The 22,847-nt window shown below is 46.4% G+C and overlaps 1 protein-coding gene across 1 annotated transcript in view; it reads left to right on the top strand.

Moving 5' to 3' along the window:
• Positions 1-20,703: 20,703 nt before the first annotated feature.
• The window catches only part of AMPD3 (adenosine monophosphate deaminase 3), a 144,482-nt gene continuing 142,338 nt past the window's right edge, over positions 20,704-22,847 (top strand). The window contains exon 1 of the mRNA XM_069623659.1: positions 20,704-20,834. The gene's annotated coding sequence lies outside the window, so the exon portion shown is untranslated. The remainder of the gene's footprint in view (positions 20,835-22,847) is intronic.

The following is a 22,847-nucleotide window of genomic DNA, read 5'->3' as shown; positions in this document are numbered from 1 at the left end:
CAAGCGAGCTCGCAACTCCGGATTCAAGGCGAGATTTGAATTGCTGCATTCAGAGTAAGCTTATTAGGGACTTAATAGGCGCATTTAGTGGTGTCATTGCTCAGGATCTCATGAACATTTGTCATTAGGTTGCAAGGTCACAGCAGCCTTAGATGGTTTTAGCTGTCGTGTTGGAAAGAGCCAGGTTTTTATAGCTTTGCGGAAGGCCATGTAGTCTTGGGTGTGTGGAATATGTGGGGACAGGGAGTTCCACAGAGTTGGGGCCAAGGTTGATAAGGCGGGTCCACCGATCCTGACAGAATTGGAGGATGGAATCACTAGAAAGAGGGCAGTGCTTGATCTTAGGGTACCTGATGGGAGGTAGGGTTTTATCTTCTCTTGTAGGAACGTTGGGCCGGTCTTGTGCACTGCTTGGTGAATAATGCATAGGATCTTTGAAGGCAGCCCTTCGTCAGACTGGGAGCCAGTGGAGGGTTTGGTGAGCAGGTGAGATGTGGTCTCTGTGTCCCAAGGCGACTAGGAGTTTGGTGGCAGCGTTTGGGCCTCTTTGGAGTTTATTGAGAAGGTATGCCAATGCTCCCAGGTATAAGGAGTTGGCATAGTCCAGTCTTGACATAACAATCGACATAACAGCGGCAAGTCTGTTGGGGTAGGAGAGGTAAGGAAAATTCATCTAAGAAGCTTGAGGTGGTAGTGACAGCATTTTGAAACATTATTGATATGACAGGAGAGGGTTAGGCCTGAGTCCATAGTGCAGCAAAGGATTTTGACTGTAGTGGAAGGAGGGGGTGGTGGGCCACAGGAGGAGGGCCATGGGTGCGGTTTTGGGAGAAAGGCAATATTGCCACACACCATGATTTCAGTTTTATCAGGGTTCAGAAGGTGGTGGTTACTTGTCATCCATTGGTCAATATCACAGAGACAGGATTCTAGGCCAGGACGTGGGTTGCTGCTTGTTTTGGGGATTTTTAGGATAATTTGGGTATCATCAGCGTAGTTGTAACAGGAGAAGTTGCGTGCGCAGATGATTCCTGGAAGAGTAGTCAGATAGAGGTTGAAAAGGAGAGCAGGGAGGCATGCGCCTTGGGGTACTCCATTCACAGGGCGAGTAGTTGAGACAAAAAGGGAGAGGAAGGTGATTTGTTTCCTGTTGCTGAGGGAAGAGGCAATCCATTTGAGTGCCGAGCACAGATTCCTAGGGAGTCGAGGAGGATTGAGTGGTTAATGGTGTCAAAGGCTGCGGAGAGATCAGGGAGAATCAGTGCTGTGCAACCCTCACAGTCTGCCGTGACCTTGAAATCATCCAGATCGAGATCAGGGTGCTTTCTGTTCCATGTCGAGGTCTAAAGTCTGATTGTGCGGGGTCGAGGAGTTTGTTGGGTTCTACAAAGTAGTTGAGCTGGGCATAAACCGTCCAGTCAATGAGTTTCACAACAAATCTGGTGTTGGCGATCGGCCTGTAATTCTTAGGGTCAAGGGGGTCGAGGGATGCCTTTTTTAGAAGTGGCTTGACATGTGCTATTTTAAAGGCTTCAGGGAAGATGCCCGAGGTGAGGGAGTCGTTTAGTATGGCACTTGCAAGTTCTCCTGCATAGGTAGAGGAGGCAGGGCAGGGGTCGAGGGCTGGCCCAGAGGGTCTGATGGCTGAAAGTAGATCAAGGAACTCATCTCTGGTGATGGGTTTGAAAGTTGCCAAGGTGGGCGTCAGAGAAATGGGATCAGGAGGGGTCGGAGTAGGGTAGGGGGTGAGCGAGAATGATTTGATGTTAAGGGTTGCCATCCTGTCAAGTGCGGTGTTGTAGAAATGTAGCAAGCGGGAGTCACAGAGTGATTTTGTGGGAGTGAATTGGGCAGAGGTGCAGGTAGGTTTCACGAATTCGGAGAGGATCTTGTGGAGTTCTTTGCTGCTGCTGCCACAGTTCAGTATTTGTTTATTCTAATAGGCTTTTTTGGCCTTTTGGATCTTCGATTTGTAGTTACGGTGATGGGGGACGAACATGGATCTGCTGAGATCAGTTTTAGATGCTCGCCATTTGCGTTCAAGTGAGTTATTTTGTTTTTTGGAGGTCCTCAGGTGAGGCGTGGACCATTTAGGGGAGGGTCCTTTGCATGAGGTTGTGAGACATGAGGGGGTGAGAGGAATTATTGATTCTTTTAGCCAAGAGTCAAAGGATTTGATGGTCAATGGTCTACCACAGGACAGCATTGTAGGGGGACGTAGTAGCAGGGCTTTAGCTAGGTCTGGGAGTACCGTGAGTTTGTTCCAGCATTTGTGATCAGAGGTGGGCACAGGGGGAGCTTTAGGACGAGGGGCTTAGTGTGTGAATAGAGAAAGGGATGGCAAACTGGTCTGTCCAGATAAGCGGTTTGGGACTGGATAGGTAAACCAGGTCATAGGAGCTGAAAATCGCATCAAGGGTGTGTCCATCAGAGTGAGTTGGACCAGTGGAATGATGGGAGAGGTTGAGTGCCTCAAGACTGTTGACCAGAGGATGGGTCATGAGGTTTTTGGGAATGTCAAACCAGATATTGAAATCTCCCAGGTGTTTAAGAGATGGGTGATTTACCTGAATGGTAGCTATAGAGTCACAGAGAATGTTGCCAACATTTTGTCATATCCAGGGAGTTTGTACATGAGTAGGAAGCTGTGGGTGAATGTCAATGGTAGAGAGAGTTTAACCAGAAGGGATTCACAGGAAGCATTGCATGTCTGGGATTCAATGAGTGAGGTGGAGAAATGGGCTTTGTAGAGGATTGCGACTCTGCCACCTTTGGAGGGTCTCCTGTGGGTGATAAGTGAGTAGCCAGAGGGGAAGGCTGCATGCGCGACTGGCAAAAAAATCATTGGAGAACCAGGTTTCGGGGATAAAAATGAGGTCGGGATTGTCTGTGGATAGGAGGTCAAAGATGCTGTGTCTGTTTCTTGCTACGGAGCGGGCTTTAAAAAAGATGCATGTGACTTTGTGAGAGGAGGTGGTTTTCGTGCCGCTCATCGTAGAGAGTGCTCGGTGGACATGGGTGCCTGAAGAGGTGGGGGATGTGATAGGATCATTCTGGGTGGTTGAGACTGGCTAAGTGTTGTAGAGGGGAAGTTGGATGCCTGTGGACTTTGAGTGTTAGGTGAGATAGCTATGTTGTTGGGGGGTGCGAAGAGTGGGCGGGAAGTGGTAGGTATGTGAGAGAGGAGGTGGGGAGGATCAGGTGGGATTGGGAGGGTGGGTGTGGGGCACTTGTGGTGTGGGGGTTTAAGCAGGAGGTTTCTGGTTCGAGTCTGGAGGGTGCTGGGGGTTTAGTTGTACTGGGTGAGAAGTCAAGAGCAAGGGGGTAGAGCGTAGGAGAGGAGGGGGAGTGGGTCTGAAAGTAGGGGTGCAAAAGGCTGGGAGGTTGGACCGATGGAGAAGTGGTGAGGTATGGAGGGTCGAAGGAGAGGACCAGTCACTCTTTCGGTGGTTTGTGGGTATTGGTGCCATAGGAGTGTGAGAGCGGATAGGAGGGTCAAAGGGGGAAGAGGATGAAGCTACTGTTCTAGAAAGGGTGAGATGAGCAACTTTCAGAGAAGGGAAGGGGCGTGAAGGGGGACTGTGGGCGAGGGGTCAAGTACGGGCTGAGAGGGGGAGAGGGTGGCATGGGAGGTAGGTTGAGAGGATGGGGAGTTCCTCAGTGGGGACAAGGATGGCCTGGTGATGGAGGAGGGTTCATGGTGTTTGGTGCGCCAGAGTGCTCCTCTGATCTTGGACTCGGAGGTAGAATGGTGGTAGGGGGGGTGGGCAGGTGGGGTCTGGGTATATAAATGTTCGGGGCAGGGGCCGTGGGTAGAGGCCAGATGCGGGATGAAGGGGGGTTCATGAAATTTGGTGCTAGAGCGTGGGTTATGTCCCGGGAGGGGTGAGTTATGGGGGGAGGGTATTCTGCAGGGAGGCCGGGAAAGAGGAGGAGGTGATGAGGAGGTCTTTGTTGATGTGGGATCTCCATCCGGGAGGTGGGGGGGTTGGGGCAGCACCTAGAAATTGATGTACTTGTAACAGTAGATGTAGAGACCCTATATGTAAAACCAGTGTCTAGATTCTGGACACCAGGACAGTGGGAGAGGATCAAGTAGGGGGAGTAGTTCTAATTTTTAGACCCTCTAATTCAAGGCCTGATTTCAACAATCAGATTACCAACATTCTAAACAACTTGTACAGCCCCAATACGGCCACTCTCTTTTTTGGGGATCTGAATAGAAGGAGAAGAAATTCACTGGTCAAAGAAGCCATAGAACTAGAATCCTCTCTGCTGTCCTTAGACTATGGAGTGCAGAATAAAGAACCGACTCCAATAGAAAATAACATTCTGGACTGGATAGTGACCAGGAAACTCCTACTAAATAACATCATAACTATGCTGTGTATATGGTCTTACCACTTTGTCATTACCTTTAACAGTCAGAGCATTCACACATTGCCTAAACCTTATAATCATATGAAAACTGCCACTGGTCGTAACTTCAAGAAAATCTCCCACAAGGACTTACAGCATTGCCTAAAGGACATCATGTCTAACATAAAACCATAAGATAAAACCAGATGATTCCGCAGATAGTATGGTCTCATGCTTTTCAGAATCTGTCACTAAAATGCTTGACTGGTTAGCCCCTATAAAAACTAAGCAGGTGAGGGAAAACGTAACACACCAAACCTGGTTCACCCCAGAACTTAAAATACTGAGGACACGAAAACGAGCCGTAGAGGCCTAATGGCTTAAACATTAATCCCTAGACACCAGGAAGTCTTGGAAGGATGTGGATAAAGCATATATAGCTTTAATCTTAGAAACTAAAAAGAACCACTTTAACGTCCAAATTGAGTCTTTGCCTAACCACACGGGGCAGCTCTTTGAAATATTGAAGTATTGGAAAAACCCAAGGCATCCCACTTAGCTTTTCGTCCTACCAACTCAAATTGCTCCTCTATACAGGCTGCATTCGGGCGCTAAATTGTAAATGCCCAAAACAACATTATGGCAGCTGAACAAAACAACCTCTCACTCTCAAAACAAGTTTGTTTATATCCCAATGGTCCTGAATCTCAGGAATTCTCGTTTTCTTAAAACTCGATTCAAGATATGTCCACCTGGTTAGCTTCCTTACGCCCTACCTCCTGTCCCCACAATCTTCTTCCCTCAAAACTGATTCAGGAACACAAGGATCTGTTTGCCCCCTTCTTGACACTCCTAGTCAATGCATCATTTAGGTAAAACTGTGTACCGAATAGTATCAAAAGAGTTACAGTCACTCCTATACAAAAGACATCTAATATTGACCCCAGAGAGTCTAGCAATCTGAGACCAATCACTGTCATTTCTTGAGAGTACCATAAAATTCTACACAATCATCAATCTGGATTTAGACCATCTTTCAGCACTGAAACTGCCCTCGTTGATCTGTAGAATCAAATGCTGGAGATCATGGACAGAGGTAAGGCCGGGATGTTAATCTTGACAGATTGGGTGTGATTTTCAAGAACTATGCTGACGACACCCAGATTGTCCTGGAACTTACCGGGAATTACGCCACAGACTCCAGAACACTGTCTAACATCTACAAACACATCAGCAGCTGGATGTCAGAGAATTGGCAGTGCCTGTATGGCAGCAAAATGGAGCTGATGATTTTTGGATCCATCCTGGCCCGGAACAAACTGAGTACTGACTATAGTCGCTTCTCATTAAAGGACAATGTAATAAAGACACAATATCAAGTAAAAACCCTAGGGGTACTGCTGGAGGCCTCCCTAAGTGCAGATGCTAACATCTGCTATGTGAACCAAACATGTAATTACACCTACGCCTTCTTAAAAACATCCGACCTTTCATATCTGAGAGAAATTGTGGTACCATCTCACACGGCAGCATTCTGACTAGGTTGAATTATTGTAACTCACTACTTAGCGGAGCTTCCTTATCCAACATTAAGAGATGTCAGGTAATCCAGAACGATGCAGTTCGAATTGTGACTAACACCCAGAGAAGAACACATATCGCGGATAACAGTAGGAAACTGCATTGGTTACATGTCCGTGAACGAATTGACTTTAAAATAGGCACTCTGGTCCAGAGCTGCCTCCATGGCAAAACACCAGAATATTTCAAACCCTTGGTCACGCTATACCAACCAACGAGATCCCTTTGCTCTTCCAGCTCAGGATTGCTACAGAGCCCATCAGCCAAACGTACCAAGGTTCTTGGTAGATCCTGTCCTACAAAGGCGGCGTGTTTTTGGAATACCCTACCAATTGGGCTCAGGCTTGAATTAGATCTCAAAACCTTCAGGAGAAATCTGTAGAGTCTTCTCTTCAGTTAGCTGCCTTATGCATCCTCCCAAACATGATAACTTAGGCTATCTAGTCTTATATGTTTAGTCTCCCCGTGTTCATGTTCAGCGCCCTGATGCCTGCGGGCTGCCGGCACTTTATAAATACATTAATACATAAAAAATAAATACACCTTTGCTGTGCAGTAACTGCAAGTTCCACAAGAATACATATGAACTACTTGCTGACGCTTAAATGCAACTAACATGGATGGCCATTTTAATAATGATGGAAGCCACTGTCGCATTGAAATGAATGGGAGATGCTGGAAGCGGACGAGAATACAGAGAGAGGCCTGACGTGTTGACTTTGCTGAGACATGCCGACCAGGGTGTCAGTGCAGCTATTGTGCACAGCCTTACCAAGGACACCGAGGGAGGGAAGGTTTCAAGCTACCAGGAGCGATAGTACACCTGCAGGAGTAAAAGCTGTAAATCCTCATAACATCCTACACTTGTGAGCAATATCTCACAAGTGTGGTGTTGGTAAGCCGGACAGCCTGGTGGAATCAATCGGAAGTTACTGTGGTTTTGGAGAAGTTAATTGTTGAAAATAATTGTGACATTAAATTCAACACATTGTTAAAGTGTGCAACAAAATCCCAATTTGAGGTCAAGTAAGTATCGGCAGTCAGAGAGTGACATTCCACCATGAGGGATACACTACTTAAGTACCTGTTCAAGTCCCTTCCACAGTATCAGGCCAAGATATGCAAATATAGCGTGGAATGGACTCCCGATACAGAAGGCAAAATGGCAAAGCCATGGCCCCGGGAGATCAGGCTTTCCAAATCTGTGTTGCAACACATGAGCACATATGTGCATGCTGCATATAAGGGAAAGATATTAAGCAGCAGATTAGCAATATTGGAGATATGGAAGATGTTTCAGAACAAGGAAGAGGATCCACCCAAGAGAGAATGGATTCTCAACCAGCATGATACAGGGGCGAACCGCCCATGGCTCCTCCTCAAACCGCTGACCCACTGACAGGAGGCCAGGGATTTTACCCATCAAAGGAGTTAAAAGCAATGGCAGGGTACACTAATCTCGTTTATGCTCCGCCTGCGTATAGTAGCGAAGATACACTTAGTGGAGCTAAGCTGTTGAATAGGAAGACGGGCTATGATTAATGAGCGTAAGGAGCACAGCGACCTGCAAGTGAAGCTGACTGCGGGTGACAAGGTTACTCAGGGATGCACAGGGGACAATGAGATAAAGGTTCTGACAGATGAGTGGGTGGGAGGACAGTTATTGCTTAAACTGGACGGAAGGAGTGTAGCAGATCTCAGAAACATTGAGAAGGAATCTACGATACAAAAGGAGAAAGAGGGGCAGAGGTAATGGAGGAGTGAAGAGAAGAGAAAGAGAGGAGAGGAAGGAACAGGGACAGTTGGGAAAGGAGGCAGAGAAAGTAGAAAAGAAGGCGAGAGGTGAAAGGGAGAAGATTAAGGAAATAGAGAAGGTGATGAGAAAGGATGAGGAGGAAAAGGCAGTTGCAATTGAAGAGAGAGAAGAGGAAAATAGAGATTGAGAGAATTGTTAAAGAATGTTGAGGCAGAGGGGAAGAAGAGAGGGACAAAACACAGGAGAGGGATAGAGAGAGAAGTAGAAAGAGATGCCTCAAGGAGGTAGAGGCCATAATGACATAGCACAAACATTTAGATGATGACGAGGTAGCGGGAATATAAAGGAGAATAGGGATACAGTATAGGAGCAGGTTGGAAAATGCTTCTGCCCCTAAGGCAAGCAGGAGTGTGGCGGGGTCCCCATTGAGTGTGGGGAGTGACTCATTGGACAGAACAATAGGGAGATGGCAGGGGAAACGCATGTTGAGGAGGATTCATTTTGAGATTGAAGAGTGTGAAGTAAGTGATAACTGTTTCGGGACAATGGGGTCCGAAGAGGACCTAGGGGAGAGTGATGATGATGAAGGTAGGAGGCCACGCCACTCCTCCAGGGTAGTAAGCCCAAAGCGGGAGAAACTGTGGGACGCAGAGGAGGATACTGAAAGAGGAAAGCTAGACCCTGAGGGACGCCTTGGGCATTCCAAAGGCAGATCGCATAGCGCAGATGAACTTACTCCATATGCAGAAAGGTTGAGAGCATTACCTGGATGAAAGAGAACTAGCATGGCAAGAGTATTTACAGCTACAAAAGCTATAGGGAAACATGACAGCGGTGTGGGACTGACATAGTTTCCACTGCTAGAAAAGGGCGGTGGACGACCACAATACATACATAGCTTACCCTCCGCCATTCTTGGGGAGGTAGCTGACGATGTTTGGAAATGGGCAGGATATCCCGGAGTGACAGCACAGAGCACAGCACACGCTGGGACGCTGTTTAATAACTGCAAAGCAGCTGTATGGCAGGCTCTGAGGGTACAGTACCCAGAAACATCTGACAAAAGCACAATTATGGCACACAAAATTCATGAGGACAAAGACCCACTTTGATATATCAATTTATTCAGGAGATACAGGAATGTTGGTGTCCTGAGATGTGGGAACCATGGGACAAAGCGGTGAGTTTATTTTACCACATATCAAGCCAGGGTCTACCAAAACAGCTACAAAGGCAATTTAAAAGATTAGTGGGAATGGAGGCGAAGCCTTGGTTAGAAATTCAGTTGACTATAATGCATTGTTGTAACCACAAACGTGATGGGTGGAAGGTTTTCAATGAATCTTAACAACTGGCATTGCTCTGGGCAACCTTCCACAACACTGTTTTCAGCCCATCTGCGCCATTGCAAAAGGGGTCCAGTCATATGCAAATCAGTCTGGTACTGCCACCAATGGTAGCAACCCAGCTTGAACTGCTAGGCCAGGTCATGTTTCGGCCTTGTTGGGCCTCTTCAGTGGTGTGCAGCTTGGTTCCCTATGGCGCAACGAGCAAGGGACCCACGTCTGGGCATACCCTCTGTCAAATATTGAGAGAAACTATAGCCACAAAAGTGAAGTGTGGAAAGTTTTGAATTAATCTTAACCACTGGCATTGCTCTGGGCAACCTTCCACACCACTGTTTTTTAGCCCGTCTGCGCCATTGCAAAAGGGGTCTAGTATAGGAGAACACAAGAAATAAACACAAGGAAAGAAAACAGGAATAAGCAAAGTTGGTTCAGAAAAAACTGACACAGTATACAATGGAAGGGTCAATGTTGACGAGTGGAGAGGGAGTGGTTACTCTGAGTGTGCATAATTAGCAGCAGATGGCAGGGGGATGTTTTGCAGGAAGGGGAGACACTAATTATTGGCTTTGAGGAAGAGGAGGTATGCCCAGGGGGAGTGGAGCAGGGTACCCAGTGCAACAAGTTGGAGAGGGTTTGAACAGGGGACAGCGTAGACCCATGTGAGGTCCAACACAATGCTGGATGTACAGAAAGATAGGCCACATATCATGAGTGGGTAGGAGCAGAGGGAAAATGCAACAGAATGGGGGGGTGACATACCGGTCGAGTAGCCTGAAAATGATGCCCAGGATCACATGCAGATGCAGACACATGCGCTGCAAATGGTGCCAGCACAACATGCACCAGTGTAGTCACAACAGCTCATGACATATACATCGCAGGCACAGGTGGCAAACAGCCACCGCAAACAGCATCGCAAGCACTGGCACAGCAGAATGTTGTAGCCACGAGACATGCAGACACGACAATGCGGACTCACGTACAGAGACTAGGGAAAGCGACTGTAGTGGGGGGGAACCCTTTCACTGGGACAGGGATGACTTTCTATTCACAATAGGACAGCTCACAGACTGACTTGATGTGTTCCAACCTATTTGTTACACCCAACCCTAATGAGGAACCACATGTAGGGGTAACCATAGGGGACTACACTTTCTCTTTTCTTATAGATATGGGGGCGACCAGATCCTGTATTAGGGAGCGAAGATACCCTATGTCAGGTGATGCTCAATGTTTCTCTGGGGCTACGGATTTGGTTCCTTTTACTGATGAACTGCCAATTTCCATAGGGGAGAATGATTTTACCATGCCATTGTTATATTCCCGACAGAACCCAGTCAACATAATGGGAAGGGACATGATGAGCATACTTAATATCACCATTTTGTTCGCAGAGCAAGGGATAGTGTGTTCCATCCCAGCAGTTCACTACATGAACACACAAGAGTTTTTTTCATGTATTTTGCGGTCAGACTGTACAGAGGAGGGTGCCCCTAGATCCTGAGTTATTTCAGTATTTAGTGGGAGTCCTATTAGCATGGCTCCCAGGGATACAGGTCGAACTGCTTTACTTACTCAACACATTCTTGTTTAGACCAGAGATTCCCCTAGTTGAGGAAGATGGACAGGCGTTTCCACTAGAATTAGAGACAGTTATAGTGAGAGACGAAAGAATAGTACTGCACAGGGCTGATGATACAGGACAAGCGTGGAGAGCAGTAATTGCAGTAGGAGAAGGGCATAGACTGACTGGCTTGACAGATGAAAAATTGTTTCAGGGCGACTATTCAGATCTTGAGACAGTGTTCTTTATGAGCATTACTTACTGGGTGAGAATTTGCTACAGGGAAGTCCCACCAACAATGCCCCTGATTAAAAAGGCGCCATCGCCATTTCTCAAAGAAGTCCTAGCACAGGTATTAAGCACATTATGGACCAACAGCTTGTATGACCTTGGTCTGTTGAAAGTGATAGGAGCTGTTAAATTTAAGCTCATGGCAGGGGCAATTCTACCAAGGAGGAAGCAATATCCTCTTTCTCGGGAAGCAGACAAAGGTATTTTTGGACAACTTCCATGCTAGTGCAGCAGGGAATGTTGGTGTCATCAGAGTCACAGTGTAACACGGCTGTGTACCCGGTGAAGAAGGTGACAGGGAGATTGTGGCATTTTATTCATATTTGTGCCCTCTTAACAACATTGTTGATCCAGAGTTTCCTTTAGTTCCCAATCCAGTGACAATACGGTGTAGTATTCCACCGGAAGCCACTCATTTTACAGTGATCGATTTGAAGAATGCTTTCTTCTCTATCCCGCCTCACAAAGAGTCACAGGATCTGACGTAATTTCTATGTAGAATCGAAAAGTGGAAACAGACAAGACTTCCTCAAGAGTACTGTGAATCCCCTTCTATCTTTAATAGGGTCCTCCAAATCGACCTAGGGAACATACAATGGACAGCATGGTCTTTCAGTACGTAGATGACATTTTGATATGTAGCCGGTCAGAAGAGCAGTGTCGGAAAGACAGTTGCTGACAGTACTAACAGTAAAGGGTTACGAGGTGGACAAGGTGAAATTACAGTATTGCCAGAACAACGTTTTATATATTGGACAGTTAATATCCCAGGAAGGTGGGATGGTAACTCCTGAAAGAGCAGAGGTGATTTTCAGAACACCACCACCAAAGACTGTGAGAGAAATGCAGCAATTATTAGGTCTTTGTAATTATTGCAGGGCTTGGGTGTTCGACCACAGTGCATAGATGAGACCTCTTTAAAACGTGCTCAGGGAGGCCCAGAGTGGAGACGGTAAACTAACATGGACAGGGGAGATGACAGAAGAATTCGTAGAACTCAAAGGGGCAAAATGCACAGCCCCGGTGTTAGGGATTCGAGACTACAGTGCAGAATTGTATTTGTTTTCACCCTGCAATGGAGTAGCGATGATGGCAATTCTCACACAGAAAACTACCATAGGGCACAAATCGATAGCTTCCTACAGTGGCCATTAAGACCCAGTGATGAGAGGTGATCATCCTTGCAAACAAGTGATACAAGTATGCCAAGACATACAAAAAGATCCAGGACAGTGCCCCTTGTAAAGGCTTCGAAGCCGACGCGAGAGAATTCTGTCCCTTCTCACAAGATTACATATAAATGGGATTTGACCCAATACACTTGTACCATAAGAGGAGCTACTAACCCCCGGTGTGATATGTCCACACTAGCCCTGATTTGAGAAAGGCCTCATAGGGCCGAAACACGTGTTATCATAAAAAGGGCAAATGCTACTATTGGTGGTTTCATGATTGCAAGATACTAAAATATATACATTCTTGAACTTAACAAGGCGCACTGTCCTGGATCTTTTTGTATGTCTTGGCATACTTGTATCACAGTTTATGACGGGTTTATCTTTGGCTTACCGTCAACCCAGTGACCTGTGACAAGATATTATATATTTTTGGAAAATAAGGGGTTGTTCCTGTCCCCAATCCATAATTTGGTCACAAACAGTTACGTTTCAACTAAATATGTAAGGAGTCGCCCAACTGACCAGCTGTACCAAGAAGCCTAGTTTTTCCTGTTTCATCCTTGCAAACATCTTAAACAGAACCGACAAACGGGTACTCACACTGTAGACAGTCCTAAATTCTGTCAAAAATTTGAATTAAATCTCCATATCAATTTGAGGCTAGTGCTTGCAAAGGCTAGTCACTAAGGATAAACCAAAGAAGAAGTCTAGAGTATGCTGACAATAAATTTATTGTTGAAAGCACAGTTCTTAATGGATCAGAATGTTTATATTTTTGACAAAAATGAATAAAAGCAATAGAAAAAAATTGAAGAAAACACATAAGACATAACATTCATCATGAATACATAGAGTACAAAAGAACAACATATTCATCAAATTGCAAACGTGGATTGTTCAAGAGCATTTAATGAGAAGAATAAAACAATCCTTGCAGGATACCAATTGTTCCTACAGCATGGGGCCTTCCAGGGTGTATGAAAAATTACCCTGGTAGGTGTAGAGAAAAAATTCAATTAGCTAAATTTGCATGTTTATCTGCCAACGTGTAGGAGGAAATCATAAACTCGTTCCCAAAGGGAACAACACACATAGATATCACATTTCGGCGTGCCAGACTGGCATCAATAGTAGAGGCCTTCCTCAGGGCAGAATTGGAGTCATTTGATAAAATCACCGTAAAGGGGGCAGAAATAGAGGGGACGTAGATTATACATACAAGCTTCTGTTGGGACAACTTCAAAGGAATATCAAAGTTCAAGAGTAGCTGTCTTTTAGTATGCGGAACACTCACCCAGTACAGATTGGAGAAGACGGGGTGGAGTCCGTGGGAGCTACTTTTCCAGTTTATTAAACTTCTTGCATGGAATAACGGTGCAACCTGGTATTAAGAAGAGAGTGAACCTGATTGACGGTTCTAGGCTCGCTGTGGGGGAGTCTGCCAACTGTATAAACAAAATTAAATTAAATTAAACGGTGGACTGCAGGGCAGGGAGGCCATAAAAGCTTGCTGTAAGTAAATTGCAGGTGGATAAAATCGTCTGCCTATACTTAGAATCAAGAAGAATTAATTTGTGACTGTTCAACAAAAATAATATATTTATGATAGTGAACACCAAAGTCAGTGTAAAGTGTGCAAAGAGGAGAGAGACCCAAAGGAATGGCAATAGACCTAAGGGATACCTTATAAAATTGTACTCCAGGTGGGGCTGGTCCATGGAATCAAATAGGAATGAAAATACAGCTGGTACGGTAAATGTTGGTCAAAAGAAGGCGCCACAATGGGTGCTGTGGAAGGAAGCACACCAAACATAGCAAAAATGAGGCGTGGGAAATGGCAGCGTGTAAAAACATATAACGGCGCTATCAGGATTAGGCACCAGAATAGAGCTGAAACTGCCCCCGAACCTGAGGCGAAGAGACCCATGTGGCATGTGTAATTGACAACTCACCAGTAGCTGTGAAAAGGGGCTCAAGGAGCTAAGCTCGCGCAGTCAGAGCCAGCGGGAAGAAAATGCCATGTCATGCTTCAGGGAGACGGATTGCCGTGAAGACCCTCTCGAGACAAGCAGCTGGGGCTGGTAAAAGCCGGCTTGCACGTCGCGGGAGGGTTGTCATGGCAACCACGTTCCGAGCCTGAAATAACCCTTACGGAGGGTGTGTCAAGCGTCCGGCATCAGGCGCTCGGAGCAGAGAGGAGGCTCAAGCTGGAGAGCCAATGAGAAGGAGGGCAGGGCAGCGGCCCCGATAGTGAACAAAGTCCCTCCCGAAGAGAAGCCGTGCGTAGCTGGGACCCGGCTTGGAAGGGGGGGAATAACCCTTACAGAGGGTACGTCAAGCGTCCAGTGCTAGGCGCTCGGAGCAGAGAGAAGGCTCAAACTCGAGAGCCAATGAGGAGAAAAGGGGGGCCATATTGAGGCAGCCATCTCAGGTCGTGCAAGCTTCAAAGAGCTTGAGTCAGAGAAACTGGAGGAGGTACAGGCCCATAATCACAGGGGCCCAATTAAAGATTACAGTTTGTTATATTGGAGGTAGGAATTCCTCATTGAGGCCATTACGAAAGGTATCAAGTCGATGGATCCATCTGGCCTCTTTGGACAGAAGGCTTGTCAGGGCATTGGAGGAGTTGACAACAACATCAACGATCCACCAAGTCATGACATCGACAGAATGATGGAGTTCCAGGTAGTGACTTACCAATGGTGCACTCATGGTTTTACAGCGAATCCTTGAACGGTGTTCGCAAATTCTTATGTGCGCAGCACGCATAGTCTGACCCACATATCTAAGACCACATGGACATTCAATGATATACACTACTTGTTTGCTTTTACAGTTTGTCAGATTGCGAAGAGTCCAAGGTTTGCCATTCACCAAAAACTCTTTAGTTTTTCTTGTAAACCTGCACGCAGTGCAATTGCCACATGCAAAGTGGCCCACTGTGCTTCTTAGGTTCCATAGACCCACTCTAGGTGCAGGTTTAACAAACCTAGAATGTACAAGGTGGTCTCTTAGATTTTCGCCACGCTTAAAAGCGAATCTGGGGGTTGGCTCGTCCTGCAAGCAAAGGCGAGTCAAAGGCCAGTATTTAGAGATTAGTTTCTTAATTTTTATGGAATGGGTGCCATGTGTAATGACACAGGTGATCCTGGGGTGGGCATCAGGAGGTTTGGTTTCAGGTGCCAGTAGTGCCTCCCTATTGTAAAATCTGGCCCGTCTTTTGGATTTAGATATGATGTGGCGTGGATAGCCTCTCTGGGTCAGTCTGTTATCCAAATCATGTGCATGATGGTAAAAGTCCTCAATGTCAGAGCAGGTACGTCTAATTCTAAGGAATTGGCCGAAAGGGAGGTTCTCGCAGAGGTGTCTCGGGTGGTCACTAGAGAAGTGAAGGAGGGTGTTCCAAATTGATATGGAGATTTAATTCAAATTTTTGACAGAATTTAGGACTGTCTACAGTGTGAGTACCCGTTTGTTGGTTCTGTTTAAGAAGTATATCTTGGCCCCACTCACGCTTGCACACAGGGGCACCCCTATTGTTTGTTATATCATCCTTGCAAACAAGCATTGGCTGCTGCTGCTTTAGCAGTAGAGAAATCAGCAAGTGTTATAATAGGCTGTAGCACCACACTGTATGTGGAACATGCCCTTTTGCCATTCTTGAAAAGCCCAAGAGCACATTGCCCACACAGAGATCGTCTGTATACGAGGTGAACTCCTGGCTGTATTTCTTTCTCTCCATTATAATATATGCACCCCACAGGTGCCTCAGACTGTTTTCCACTCTTGCCAAGGGGTCCCCCAATCATCATGTTGTAATAGGCCCCCATACTGCTTCAGCCAGGCCTGATGATAAGTGTTATCACTTTTCTAAACTGGAAACTCGCCTACATGGCAGTTTGGACATGTTTTCTCACTGTGACATGGCATTTTAAAGGTGAAGCCAAAAGGAGTGTTTTATTAGGTGGGGATACTAGAGCTGGGCGATCTCAGTGGGGCTTGGGCCACCCCGAGCATCACCTGTGGCTCTGTCCTAACACCCCTCTGGGTCCAGTGCCGGCCCAAAGAATGGGCCGGCTATGAGCCCCTCCAGGTGCTTGCCCACACGTTCAATTTAAAAGAAAAAAAGGATGCGCTCACGTCTGCCTGTATTCTGTCCTCTTGACTTCCAGCATCATGAGGATCTAGTGAAGGCGCGATATAGAGCAGAGTCACAGCACTGGGAAACAAGTGAGACACAACATTAGAAAAAGAAGCCCATCATGCTTCATGTTGAAGCGTGTCTGGTCAGCATTCATCCAAATGCTAAAGTGAATAGCTTTTGCTGTGAGGCATTTGTAGAGAAAGGCTGTTTTTGATCTTGTCCTGTTCTAGATATTCTGTTATGTATTTGCTACCGTGCCTTAGCTGTCCAACAAGTTTGTGCTTTGCACGTGTGCTTAGCAAGCCTATTCAGGCAAGATATTTTTACACGTCACGCCAATGCAGTGGTGCAACATCATTGAGATGACCGAGCTTCAGCCCCCAGGCGCCCCTCCCACAAAGTTTTCGGCTATGCTGACTCAACATGGCTGACCTATACAGAGGTTGCCAAACAGAACAGGATACAAATGTTAAACAACGCCTCCCAGTTCCCCTCCATATCTTCCATTCAAACCGGTGACATCTTTTGGTCATTTCTTAGGGGGGGGGGTTGCTTTATGTAGACTAAGATTAAATCCCATCGGCATGGGCCTGGCTCTGAAACCTGACAATCACCCCAGACCCTCACCACCCACCTCTCCAAGAACCTCACTCCAGTGCTACACCACTCACACTCCAAAGAACCTAACCCCAGTGCCCCATCAACCAATACCACCCTAGCAACTAACCGCACCCAAGCACCCGCATGACATCCAAACTCACTGCAGCACACAAATTTACCACTAACCTCACCAATAAACTTCACCCTATCCTCTCAGCCCTGTTCACCCAAAGCTAAAACTCAGTCCACTGTCCCTACCATCGCAGCACCTAACCACCCAACGTCACCTAGCACCTCACCCTATTACCACACCACCAAAATTCTCCCCAGCACTCTACCACAGCCAGTGTTTCCACAAAAGTATTACATTAAGATCAGGAAGGAGATCTCTTGAAAAGCTGCCTGCATCATTGAACTCGCATCTGCAATAACCAAAGATGTGTCTTGTCTAAGAGCATAGTGTGTAGCATTTGTCGTTACGATCTGGAGGGGTCAGGGTGGTTTCCTGGTGGTGGTGTACCTTGGTAAGGTAAATAACGCCTGGTAATTAAATCTCAGTGGGCAACAGGGCCAAATTCAAAACATCAGAATTACAGTGGGGCTCCTCCAGCATGTTGTACCAAACTAGACCCCCTTGGGAGACACCCTGCACCTTCATGCTATGTTTCTATGGGGATGCTTCTATAAAGGCTGCGCCTTGATATGCAATTCTTAAATGGAAATTTAGTGCAGTGTGAGGTGCCTACATGTGTTTGACACCCTGCATTAGTATATAGTATATAGTGAGTTGCCTTAGGTTCAGTGTCATCATATGAGTTGGATCTTAATGACGGGGCAGTGGTTGGTTAAGGTTTGTTGAACAGCCAGGTCTTTTGTGTATTAATGAACACAAGGTGACCTTGAATTGTGTGAACTTTCCTTGGTAGTTAGATGGCTGTGATTTTGGAGAAGGCCACACCTCAGTGCCTCTTTCTGCTGTTTCACATGATTGTTAGGAGTACATATTTGCTCGATCTCAGAGGTCTGCTCTGGAGGAATGAGATGATCTTCTCTCGGATACACCTAACGCCACGGCCCGGAAGAGCCTGTGGGTGTTGGAGTGCTTGGAAAATGTATTTTTTCTTTGCTAGTAGTCAGTGGATGGTTCTTAGAGCTGGTGTGGTGTGAGCTCTCCTGTCGGCCCTGGGCATGAGTCTTGCATCTGTGTTCTGGATGCGTCGTAGTTTCTTTAGTAAGTGATATGGAATGGAGAGGTTTAACCTGATGACATAGTCGACTCTTGATAGAACCAGAGAATGGGTAGGAAGAAGAAGAGGGCAAGGGGTGGACCAGGGGGAGAAAGGGTGTTGGAAGGCCAAACTAAGTGCCGCTGGCAATGGAACCTTGAAGCCAAAGCATGCCTGGAAGACGGCTTTAAAGAGTTTGCTTGTCTTAACAGGGGAGCAGGAGGTCTGCATTCTTTGCGGTACATGCTGAAAAGGGGAAACAGCTTTCTTTGCAGCTAGGGTAGCATGCAAGGATTTCTAGATGTCCTAACCAATCAGGGAAGGGGTGGATGGGGAGAAGGGGCAGAGGTTAGGGAATGGACCAGAGGGAGAAAGTGGAGGGAAAGGCCAAACGAAGTGCCGATTATGCTGGAGCTGTGAAGACAAAGCCGGCCTGGAAGACGGCTTTAAAGTGGTTGCTAGAATTGCCAGGGGAATGGGAGGTCCGCGTTTTCTATGGTACACAATGCAAAGGGGAAGAATAAGTCTGTTCACCTTTCTTTTAACATGTCCTGTCTGTCTGTACTGTGCTTGGAAGAGAGTGTGCATTGATCACAGAGCAGTGCATCTTATCCCTCTCTGTTCTGGCTGCTTGTCCTAAGTTTCTCTTTTCATTAGCATGAGTTGTATCCCTTGTATTCAGATTCCCGAATGGTGTTGGGGGTTGAGGGTGTGGACTAACCAGTGAAGCCACTGAATCCACTGAAGTCCTCTTTAAAACAAACATTGGCGAAGCCACTGAAGCCACTAAGATCCTGTTTCAAACAAGCATTGGCAAAGCCACTGATGTCCTGTTTAAAACAAGCACTGGTAAAGCCACTGTAGCCATTAAGGTCCTGTTTAACAAACATAGGTGAAGTCACTGAAGCCACTAAGGTCCTGTTTCAAACAAGCATTGGCAAAGCCACTGAAGACCTGTTTAAAACAAGTACTGGCAAAGCCACTGAAGACAATGGATAGAGTGCTATTCTATTGCTGCAAATTGGTTTACCCTGAAGATATAGTTTAGCAACTGGCCATTATTTGCTAAAGAACTAGTTAAGTGCAGTTGAACTTTTATTTCACCAATAAAATCCAAAATAAATAAAACCTAAACTCTGCTAAATGTTTTACCAGATTAAAATCCTAAATAACTGCAACCAAATCGTTGAATCTAGGTTAACATTATGTTTCCAACATTTAAATTCATAACAAATGTGTGCCTAGTATTACTGGATTGTTTTTACCAAGAGAAAAGTTGGAAAAAATCCAAAACACATCTTCCAGTGCAACACCAAACAATCCTTTCTTGTAAAACAATTCAAAATAAATCCCGTACAAATGTATGGTGTTACTGGATTGTTTTTATTGAGAAAAAAGTTGAAAGAAATCCCAAATAAATCCTCCAATTTAAGACCAAACACTCCTTGGTTGTAAAAAAAATCCTAAATAAATCCAGTAAAAACGTGTGCTTGGCAATTAGTGTTACTGGATTGTTTTTTTACTGAGAAACAAGTCAGTAAAAATCCTAAATAAATCATCCAACCCAAGACAAACAAATCATTGCTTGGAAAAAATCCTAAATAAATACTAAATAAAGGCAAAAAAATTCTGAAGCTTGAAAAACAAGAAAGAAACAATCCAAAAACAATCCAAAAAGTGGATTTCTTTTTTAGCTGGGGAATTCACGTCTGCATGCAGTGAATGCAATGAATAATGAGAATCTTGCAGGAACTACACAAAAGCGATGGTGCAGTTCCTGCACAGTTCCCAATGCCCATCAAAATGAGGCCCTTAAGTCTCTATGCTGATGCCTGGGCGATGAGCAGGGACGGCATCGGGGCATTTCTACATTTACAAATTAAAGGGGCGTCGAGCAAAGAAGGGTTTATATCTCTTCAGTGGGCATTTAGTGTTTAGGATCCCGTGCTGACTGGCTGTCTGGTGATAAAGGCTGCTCTTAACCTTGTCTTTGTCGATATTGTAACGTATACACCACAGGGGTGCCTCAGACTGTTTTCGCTCTAAGGAGGGGGTCCCTAACTATCATCTTGATATGGGCCCCCACACATCTTCAACCGGGTCGTGCGATGCAGACTGTAGCAGAGGGTGGCAGCTTTGCATTGATGGGCGTATGCTGCTCCTTATGAAACACCTTGCTTGGGTTTTTCCGTGGGATAAGTCGTCTTGGTTGGCATTTGGCGCATATACTTTGCTGCACGACAACATTGTCCCCGCTCTTTGTGTTAGAGGGAGTGCAGATGCAGAGTTTAAAAGGTGCAGATGACTGGCATTTTCCATGACTCCCGCAATGCTCGGCTGATAAGCGGGAAGCATAAGGTTGGTGCCAATATGTCTGGTGAGCAGCTACTCTGCTTGCCATTATCACAGCGGATGAAAGCTAGTGCGCCGATAAAGATGGAATTAAAAGGGAGAGGGCAGGAGGGCGCAATCTCGCATTTCAACACGGTGCCCATCGCCTCTGCCAGGGCTGCCTGAGACAGTGCCAGTGAGATAATGCGGTACACTCCCAGCACTGGGACTGAAACCTGAGCCCGGGCCAAGTGGTGTCCAATTGTGAGCAGGCAGGGCAAGGCTGGTGCAGGTAACACCGTCTGCCCTGCGCAGAAGAAAGGATTTCTACAGATCCCCACGCGCCCGAAAGAGCTGCAGGGGAAATCTCGCGGGGAACGCGCCCGAGAGAGCTGCAGGGGAAATCTCGCGGGGGAATCTCGCAGGGTCGTGAGGAGGAAAAAAAACGACTTAAGGTAATTATTTCGGAGCCAAGAAAGGCTGCGGCTTCTTCTCACCTCATCGGGACATCATCATCTCACACATACCCAACTTTAGAAACTATCATGAGAATGATATGCTCAGACGTACACAGTTCTAACAGCTGATATGTTGGTGTTTTCTTGGCGTACTTTGGGACACGGGTGTCGTGCCGGTTTATAGAATGGACTGTTGAGCGCTTAATATGTGACCTTCCGCTGTCGCTCAACAATACATGCCGTGTAATGTGTAGGGCAGAGCGCCATTACAAAGAACTGCATTCTTTGCTTGACTGAGGTGGGTTCTGGCCATACACCGTGTCCTTGGTAGGTGTCCTCTCTGTGCGTGCGTGGTATGTGGAAAGCTTCTCACTGTTATTATGTAATGTGGGCCAAGCGCACAGTCACTTCCGCTTTGTTTACAGTGGAAAACATGCACCTCTATTTTAAAGGTGACGCGCCGCTTGCCTACATTCCAAAATGAAAAACCCGGAGATTACGTCACCAGAATGCCCCGCCCACACTTTCGCAAGGTCACGCCCACATGTTGCAATTTATTTAAGTTTGTTGTATGTGTTTAATAAACGAACAGGATTGTATTAAGCACCAAAAGTGCAAAATATATTAAAGGATCCATCACAAATATATATATACATATAAATATATATTCAAATGTGAACGTGTATGTAAACTAAGTGCATTATCTACGTGATAATGAAATCTCTCGAGCACTCCGCAATAGCTTTGTTTATTAATCCACATATGGCATAGCACACTTTTGCCATAGCGAGGCCGTTATGGCTGCCCTTCATTACAGTTAACTCGCTTTGAAGGCAAACATGAGCCCATTTGGGGTAGGGGGTGGGGATTTTTTTGGGCAGCATATAAACGTTCACTCCCATCAGATGTGCTGTTAGGAAGCGAAGACGGACACAGCGTTACTTGTCGGGTTTGCAGCTTGGCAGGAAAGGGATCAAAGCACTCAAATCTAGTGGAGATGCAGGGACGGCTGGAAAACGAGAAGCCTCCACGCTCTTTTCCAGAGGAGAGCGTAAAAACCCATAGCGGGGCTAACCCCTACTCTTTGGCACCTTATGTCATCTCAGTAACATACATATCATGACCCGCTTGCTTACCCCCAATGATAAAGTCAGAGACATTCTGAAAGTTGGAAACATATATAACATTTTATTGGAAAACATATGGTCGCATAATTTGGAGTCATCTTATGAGGGCGGCCCCCCATCCCCTGCTCAGGTCTTATGACTGCCTGGCACCAACCATGGTCCTTAGCCGGGTGGCTCCGCCAATCCCGCCTTACAAAGTCCCATGTCCAAAAAGCCTGTGAGCCATCTCACACCATTCCGTTCTTGCGAGAACGGCCCGCCCTGGATTCCACTGCCAGTTCAGTCATTCCTCCAGAGATTACGGAGTGAATATGGCCACTGCATCGGTTGTTGAGGAGTCCCAACCGTCCCTAGTGGAATCCGCGCCCGTGTCACCCCATCCTGCCTGAAGCAGCCAGTGGTTGTAGCTCACGGACCAGACTGCAGCGTGCCTCCTTCTCTGGGACCGCCCTCGTAACTCTGCCACGCTTTGGGGTGGCCTCCCGCGACCCCAAATGCCCCCACACCAAATTCCTCGTCCTGCTAATACTCACCAACCACTATTTACATCCTGTTCTTGCCATCAGTCCCCATAGCCCTAAGTTGAAATGACCCATCCCGTGCTGATAGATGCACTCCATCTGCTGCAAAATCTATTAGGTTCCCTTCACATAACTCCAGGTGTCTGACAAAAACAAGCTCTTCCTGCTTCATGAAGCGCTCCATGCTCCTGTTCACCCTCCTCCCAGACCTTTCCATCGCAACCCTAGTTGTCCTTGCCATCCTGGTGACACACTGACCGTAGCAAGATCTAATGGATCTTCCTTGCCAAATTTCCTGTTCCCGTGGCAAACCAACACTACAAGCGGATCATCCCCCCCCCCCACCAGGGACCTGTTTCTCC

The sequence above is a fragment of the Ambystoma mexicanum genome, chromosome 11, assembly GCF_040938575.1.
Source record: "Ambystoma mexicanum isolate Mex_15411 chromosome 11, UKY_AmexF1_1, whole genome shotgun sequence".
Classification (NCBI taxonomy): Eukaryota; Metazoa; Chordata; class Amphibia; order Caudata; family Ambystomatidae; genus Ambystoma; species Ambystoma mexicanum.
The sequence above is the reverse complement of the archived record's forward strand: the minus strand, read 5'-3'. Positions and strand labels throughout refer to the sequence as shown.